General features: G+C 48.6%; 1 non-coding gene across 1 annotated transcript; it reads right to left on the reverse strand.

Moving 5' to 3' along the window:
* Nucleotides 1–207: 207 nt before the first annotated feature.
* Nucleotides 208–346, reverse strand: LOC127337287 (small nucleolar RNA Z247). The gene has a single exon (XR_007873702.1). It is a non-coding gene; the product is annotated as a small nucleolar RNA Z247 (small nucleolar RNA).
* Nucleotides 347–8,742: the final 8,396 nt, after the last annotated feature.

The raw sequence follows: 8,742 nt of genomic DNA on the forward strand, positions 1-8,742 counted from the left end.
TGTTGTTGCGGGTGTTCCCGCTGTACTTGTTGTTGTAGTTGGAGCCGCCGTTGCCGTTGCCGCGGACTCCATTGCCACAGCATTGTGGAGGAGGTGGAGGTGCACCTCGGCCATCGCCACCACGGCCAAAGCCGCCTCCGCGTCCACCGCGAACAATAGCATTGATAGAGGAATGGTTGCCTCCTCCGTGGAGAAGATCGATGCGCGTCTCGTAGCTGAGCAGCTGCGAGTACAGCTCCTCGATGGTGACAGGTTCGACACGGGAGCACATGGCGGAGATGATTGAGTTGTAGTCCGAGTCGAGGCCAGCGAGGACGTAGGAGACGATGTCTTCCTCGTCCAGCTTCTTGCCTGCAGTGGCCATCTCGTCCGCCAGGGTTCAGATCTTGCCGAAGAACTCGGCGATGGTCATGTTCCGTTTCTGCAGATTGACGAGGGCGATGCGCGTGTTGATGGTGCGAGCGCGCGTCAGCGAGGTAAACATGCCTTGGATGGCCGCCCACAACGTTGCCGAGGTAGTGTTGTTGATGACCTGTGTGGAGATCTCACGAGACAAGGTAGTCAGAAGTTGCTGGTCTCTTGCTAGACACATACCATAGGCGGGATTCGCCTCTATCTCAGTCTTGTCGCCACGGGTGACCTCGGTCTCCTTGGCGGGCAGGGCATGCTCGGTGTCGAGGAAGGGCTCCATCTGAGCACCCCTGATGGCAGACATGACCTGAGCTTTCCATAGGACATGGTTGCTCTTGGTCAGCTTCTCGGTGATGTTGTTGTAACATCCCAAATTTCAATAAAAGAAAGTTAGAAGAATTCCAGAGAGCAAAATTTCAAACCAACAAAAACTTTTTAAATTGCATATAGTGCCATGCATAGGACTTGTGCATTTGATTGATATGCCATGATGATTGTTATTAGGTGTATAAGCTAAACCCTAAAACCCTAATGTGATCATGAGAAGATCACAAACCTATTAAATCACAAAGAAGAAAGAAAATCAAATAAATGCAAAACCCTAAAAACCCTCACATATGCCCTATGGCATTTTTATAACTTTTGACCCTAGACCAATTTGGTCTTCACCATTAGTTGAATAATGTTACTAAACACTTACTACAATTTTTGGAATCAAAGAATCACAAATCAAATGGATTTCAAATACAAAATTGGGTCACATATGATAATGGCCAAATCTGCCAATTATAGTCTGATCACCACTTTGAGCCCCTGTAATTCAAAATTTTCAAACTAAACCTTGCTAACTCTTTGCACCTCATCCAAGACAACATCAAGGTGAACACTTCTTGTAAAGATCACCATGCCAAATTCTTTTTTGATCATTAGCTATGCTCAACCAAAGTTGGAACTTTTTAACATATTCAACAATCTCACACTTAGCCAAATTTGCAAATCTTTGAATTTAACAATTCCACCACCACCTCTCATCATCTCTGGTCAAATACAACTCAACTAAACACACACATTTCAAATTGGGCAACCATTTGAATTAAATCAAATTTGGACAAAATTCACAAATTACAACTATGGAACTATTTGACACTATTTGAAATAGTGATCTACCTCAACCCTAATCTATCCCAACCTATTCTAAATGGTCCCCCTGCCCCCTCTCAACCTTAATGGCACATAGGAACCCTAAGGAGAGAGGCATAGCAAGCTATGGCATGGCCATGCCGGCCACATGCCACATGTCGAGCCACCCTCCTCTCCCTTCTTCCTCAGCCACGGCCACCGTGCCCAAACGACGCCACCTCACTTCCCTAGCACCGCCTAGCATCGCCATTGTCGAGGAGGATGGCGACCGTCGCCGGAGAACGCGCGCCCAGATCCTCCCAGGATGCCGTTGGCGTCGCACGTGCGCACGCCGCGGGCATCACTGGCCACGCGCCACCCAGCCAGTACACGCACGCCCTGGACCCCCTGCGAGCACGTTGAGCATCACCGTGCCACCGCGACGCCGCCAGACACGCGCGCAGCCCAGACCCGTGACCACCGGCGCCGGAGACGACGACATGTTCCCGTGAATGCCGCAGCAGTCGTGGAAGCAATGCGACCAACCTAGCCACCGCCCGACCCCGCTGTCGCCGCCAAACGACTCGCCAGGAACCGCAGAACAGCGCCACGCCCTCGCCTAGCTCGCTAGCTCACCGGAGACGCCGCGAGCATGTCGACCACCTCACTGCCCCGCAGCACCCTCTCGCGCCTATAAATACCGAGCTCCCCCGAGCAATCCAGGCACACCATCACCCTCTCCTCCCATCCTTGACTCTCCACCGCCACTCCACTCACCCAATCGTCGCCGGAGCAAGGCCAATCGGGAGATCACCGCCGCGGAAGCTCTGCAGCAATCGCCGACGATCCCGACCACCTCAGGCGACGCCACTGCTACCAGGAGCTTCGCCGTCGTCCACAACTTCGTCGAGCACACTGCCAACCCTTGCTGGAGCCGCTGTAAGCCCTCCGACCCCCTAGGCTCGCCGCCAGACTCTCGGTATCTCGCCGGTGAGACGATGAACCAGAGCCGTTAGATCATGTTCTAATCCTACGCGTGAGATTGATCCATACCGTTTCGGCGTTTAAACGTCGCTGACGGGTGGAGCCCTCCTGTCAGGCAGCCCACGCGGGCACAGACGCGTGGTGGGCTGGCCTTGGGCCGTTTTAACTCGTTTAGGCCCAGTTGGCTTTCCCGCCGGCCTTTTTAATTCAAATTCAATTTAAACACTTCCAAACAAATTCAATACTGCCCAAACTTTGAAATTCAATAGATTTAAATTGGCTTAACCAAATTCAATGAATTTTATATGGTTGGAAAGCTATGGAAAAGATCTACACAATGCCACTGGTCCCATGACCAGATTAGTTGTAGAATTAATTTGATAAAAAGAAGAAGGCAGAGACTTTTCCCTATTCAAATAATTATTACAAATCAACCAAAATAGATATTAAGTTAATTCCAACTCTAATAACTCACATTTGACTTACCCTAAATGTTTATGCAATCAAATGGTGTGGTCACCTTGCATGATCATGCCCTAGTTTAATTAATGGATTATATGGCTAGTTTAACTAGTTGATATTGTCCAAAACTATTAAGTAATTCATATGAAGTCTTATACTTCATTTAAACTTTGTCTCCAATGGATTCATGTGATGTTTGGACCCCTGGCCAAACTCACTTATATGAATTACTTGGAGATTTAAATCATATGTAGCACTATTAAATAGTATGAGGTGGTCTACCTCATTTAAATCATTTTCTCAAATGATAGTGATGAATGTTTGACTTAGGTCAATATAAGTTCATATATGATTGTTTGAGAAATTAAATCTTAAGAAGATTTCAATGAGAGGAAATTATTTCTCAAGAACCCTATGGAAACTATCATTTACATATTAAATAAAATGAAGTAAATTCTCCTCAAGCAACACAACCCATGCACCCTAATTAGATTAATTGTGTGCATAGAATAGTTTGTGTGTTTATATGTGATACATGGAATAGCCATTGAATTAGTGAGTAATTATACTCGTATTCAAATTTAGACGCTAGCACCGGAGAGTACACCGAAGAAGACGGTTGCTACCAGGAGGAGGAGGAAAACTTTGAGAACTACCAAGGCAAGCTAATATTCTTGCAAAGTGCAAAGCCCCTTGGGGCAAGGCACCATGAATCTTACCTTTTCTTACATAAGCCTATCCCAAGTTTATACATTACAAGTTTTTACTTGTTTTCTCAATAAGTTGCTTTTATAGTTAACTTTGGTAAAAGTAAAGAAGTATACTAGAGTAGTAAAGTTAGTCTCCATCAAGCAAAGCAAGATAGCACCCCTCATGATTTAGAGCTAGTGCTAATGAATAAAACTTGACTACTCTAGATGGGAACAATGTGAATTGAAATGATTTTGAAACCTTGGAATGATGAAGCATTCCATTGAATGATTTTTGAAGGTGAATGTGACCCAGAGAAGATGGTGATTTTTGATAAACATGATGTTGGTTTGAATGCGATACCTTTCCAATATTAAGTACCCCCACAATACCTGATTATGGGTAGGGCTTAACTGGAAGTTTATGCATCTTAGTATGGGTTCCCTCTAAACACACGTCATAGGGGTTACGCTTGAGGCTGCCTCCGTTGTTGAGAAATGATGTGAAATTGAGGTGAATTGTACGGCCAAGCCCTGTGCAGTTCCCAGGTTGACAGTTGGTCTTCACTGGGAGGCCAAGCTCATGGGGAGAGGTGCTCATACTAGGATTTGTAAGTGAAAGGTTATGGTTGATGATCCGCGTACTGTGTTACGATGATTCGGGGTAATCCCGACGGATGAAATCAAATGTTGTGGCACAAGTGTGCAACCTCTGCAGAGTGTAAACCTATTCGAATAGCCGCGTCCACGGTTACGGACGGTTGGAAAGGCCATACAGCTTCCGATGTCATATCTTTGAAAATGATGTTGAATTGAGATGGTGAAATGACTTGTGGTGAATTGAATTGAAATCACCACTTGAGTGGTGGGAATGACACTAATATTCCCACTTGAGTTAGTTAGCATTTGAATAAGCTTTTCTCAAATACTTGTGAACTAAAACTGGCTTTATGCAAATAAACTAGAGCTTAGCAAACCTTACTAGAATGTCTAGCACTTACATTAGTATTAGTTTGCGAGTACTTAAAGTACTCACGGCTTTGTCCCTGGCTATTCAAATGGCCAGAGTATGAAGATGAACAAGGAGATGACCAGCAGGACGCCTACGACAACTAGGAGTCTTCCGACGTCAAGCGTTGGCCTGTGGACTAGAGAGTCCTTGTATCTTACGCTTCCGCTATGAACTTGTGTTTGTTCGTTGATCAATAGATCAACTATTCGTGTAATATGGATCATGTGATTCCAATTTGTAAGACCTTATGGTTTGTAATGAATGATGACTGTGATACTTAACTATTATGCCTCGCAACAACAATATTCCTGGGATTGCGATGTATGACATAATAGGCATCTGGACTTAAAAATTCGGGTGTTTACAGTTGTGGCCGAAGTTGGTTCCGGCGGTGGGGTTGGTGGATGAGCTCACCATGGATGTCCAGAGGACAAGCTCTGATACCATGTGGAAATTCTATATGAAATGGTTGGAAGCGTGCCTTGAAGATCGGCCACGTTGCGTGTTATATAGAGGTCAAAACGACCAGATAGATTACAGGGTTTGTTACAGATTGGAGTAAACAACAAGAAAGGGTTTAGAACGGTTTATCTACACGGTTTAGATTACAACAACTTATCTCTAGTTATCTCTAGAATCGGTTCTAGAAGCTTCATCTTTAACATTCTGGCCATCACCGCCGCTTTGTTCATCAACTTCTGAGCCCCGAGCATGATTTTCCCAACATTTTCCTCACCGGACAGACCTGTCTAATAGTTTAGGAACGAGCAAACCGTGAAAGAGTAAGGGAATTTCGGTCCATTTTCTTTTTCTTATATTATCTCTGGCCAGAGAGAGTTGCAAGAGAAAATTCTAAATCTTCAAAGTTATCTTAGATTTCCATATCCATTTGTTATGAGCACCGTCGAGATTTTTGTCAAGAAAAATTGATAGACAGCGAGAATAGTAAAACTTAATTTTATCTTTGGTTAGTGACCATTGTACCATATCAGGGCTCAACACTAATCGGAAGTATAGCAATCCTGGCCTTAAACATCATTCGGTTGGTGTAACAACTCAGGAGGCATTCTTCTTCCGAAGGGAATGTTGAAGTTATTATTTACTACTCCGAAATATCATCGTGAAGGGAATGTTGAAGGGAGTACATGAAGGTAAGTATCATCGTGAGCCAACGAAATATCAAACAACCGAGGGAAAGTTTGTCTATAATGCAATGCTATCTAACCAGGGATCCCTCCAAAATCTCACCAAATCAAAAAGGAGAATCGCTAGCACTGGTTATAGCAGAAACAGCAGTACAGAGAAATTTCAGGTCGAGCCCGTGAGCCGCCAGCACAGCGGCCGCTCTGGCTCCGATGGGAGGGATATGCATGCGATCGAGATTCGAGGACCAGCCGCCAGCCGCAACGAGAGATACCACAGGCCGAAACCGAACCTGGCAGCGAAGGAGAGGATCCCGCTCAGCGGCGCGTCGCGCCAAGCCGCGCCGTGAGATCACCCTCTAGCCATATCGTCCTGATTCACAAATGAGTTGGCGATCGAGGCTCGTCGGCACCACGTCAGAAACCACGAGCGGCGGGACCGGAGCTGCAGAACTTTAACGGGAACGACGCATTTCGGACGCTAAAAAATATTCGCGCGTCCGTTTGCGTTGGTTCAAATGATCGAAATCGATCGCGCGTCCGTTTGCCTGCCGTGTTGGACGATGAGGTGCCGGTGGATGGTCAATGGGGAAGTCCCTGTCGCCGAGGAAGCCCGCCCTCCTCCTCGGAGGTGTCGGAGTCGATGACATAGGAAAGATCGGCACGGAGGTCCGCCGGATCTCGGCGCTCCTATATGGCTCACGCGCAGGCACGGGCAGGACGTGCACCCGGAGGTAGGTGAGTCGCCATGCATGTGCACGTCCCCCCAGCCGTCGCACGGCGTTCAGTTCGCGTGCATGAGCCGCGCCACGCTGACAGGCAGCGGCACCCTGTGCGACCGCTCCGCCTTCTTGGTGCCGCTGCTGGACGCCTCGAAGTCGTTCTTGTTCTTTCCATGGTGCTGCAGCGGCGCACGGCGCTGGTGGGAGTGGAGGTGTCCATGGTGTGGACGATGCAGGAACGATGGCGGTCGACTTTTAGGGCCACCCGCGCGTGGGAAATGATGCCATTGAAGGCGGCGCAGAAGCCATCCGCCGCCCGCCAGTGCGTGCGCGGAAGAGGTAGTCGCGACATTGATGTCGAAAGCTGCGGCGTAGACACGGAAGCGCTGACCGCGGAAGCGATACCTTCGATACAGACTCGCTGCCAGGCTGGTCCGGTGGAAAAGCTAGCAATCACTTGGGGTGTCCACCGCGACGCATCCCAGGTGCAAATATGCGCCGGGTTTGCGTTGCTACAGACGGCACGGTCACTATGTGTCGTTCCGCTGGAGCGTCTTCTAGACGCATTTTTGGTCCGCGCGGACGCAAATGGTCGCCAGCGTCCGTTCGCGTCGCCCCGTTGGATATGTTCTAACACTGTAGTAGAGTACACGTTTTATCTCTACAATTATGCATGTATTCTCGTCTTACTTGGGGCGGGTTTGGTAGGCTGCATCCCCCTTGGCTCGCATCGGGCCAGCAATTTTCGGTCCGTTTGGTTGCCTGGGCCAAGCCGTGTTGTTGCAGGAATCGCTTCTCAAAGCAGTGTCGGACCAGGCCCTGGAGGAACGCCCGATTTGGCAGTTTCCAGTGGTGCAGCCAAATCTCCATGCCCGTTGATGCAAAGTGGAATCTTCGGTGCATGGGCGGAGACGAGAAATGAGATGGCGGGAGCTGCGGCGCGCATCGGTGAAAAGCGAAAAGGGACGGGAAGGATTTTGTCACCTCCCGCCGCTCGCCATGGCCTATTTCTACCCCCTCCTCCACTCCCCCCCAAATTTCGAGCTCCTCCTCCCGTCGGCAAGAAGGTAAGAGACGCACGCATCTCCGGTCGGCGGCGGTTGCAGCGGTGGTGGCGAGTACATCTGGGCTACTTCCTGGTCCAGCGCATCTTCACCTTCGGCCATGACTGTAAGCCATCCCTTATCTCCATACCGCGGTGATGTTTAGATCTAGGTTAGGAGTTGTCAGATCTTGCCTAGGGATTGGTCTTGTAGCAGTGGTTATTCGTGATTGTAGTGAGCTATCATGATCTAGCTAGGATTCGACATTTCCGTATGCTACTGCCATGATCTTGCCTAGGGTTTGTTCTTGTAGCAGGGGTTAGTCCAAAATGTGCTCAGCTGCCATGATCTTGCAAGGGTTTGTGCTATTCACCGTTGCAATGAACTGCTTGTCGTATTTAGGATGATTGTTGGTATGCTTTGTGCTATTCACAGTTGCAATGAACTGCTTGTCTGATTTAAGTTGTACTACGATGTCAATAGGACTCTTTCTGCGATGACTTTAGCCAGCCGCTTGTCTGCGTTGGGGACTCTCAAATCCCTTCCTAAGTTCCCGATTCGCAGCCCACGTATGAGTCCAAGGTCACCCCTCTGCATGTGTCTGACCTGGTGGCTCAGGTAGCAGCAGAGGTGGCGGCTAGGCTGGCCACCTCTAAGAAGAACAAGAACTGCAGGGAAGTGGAGAGGGCCTTGAAGACCGGGCAGGAAAGGAATGCCACCATGAAATGGCTTCCATTCATGTCCAGCTTCGTGTTGGAGAAGATGTGTGGCTTGATCTAGAGCGGAGTGAGAACTGACAAAGGCTTCAAGGAAGTCCATCTCAATACTGTGGCGAAGGGCCTAGCTGACCACTGTGGTGTGACTGTCTGCTCCACTCAGGTGTACAACCACCTGAGGAAGTGGAGGCAGAGGTGGCTCATCATTAGCATGCTCCGCGATCCGAGCGGTGCTCAATGGTGCGAGGACACCAAATGCATCGTCCTTGAGGGTGGGCACTACTGCGGGCACGTCGCGGTGAGCACCTCACTCACTCAGTCCTCCTCACTAACTTTCTTGATCATCCACGAGCAGAACTAACATGATTGTCCCTTCGTATCGTATGATCACCCAAAGGACGCGGAGTTCCTGAATGTGCCCATCGCTAACTACAACGAGATG

The sequence above is a fragment of the Lolium perenne genome, chromosome 2 (assembly GCF_019359855.2).
Source record: "Lolium perenne isolate Kyuss_39 chromosome 2, Kyuss_2.0, whole genome shotgun sequence".
Taxonomy (NCBI): domain Eukaryota; kingdom Viridiplantae; phylum Streptophyta; class Magnoliopsida; order Poales; family Poaceae; genus Lolium; species Lolium perenne.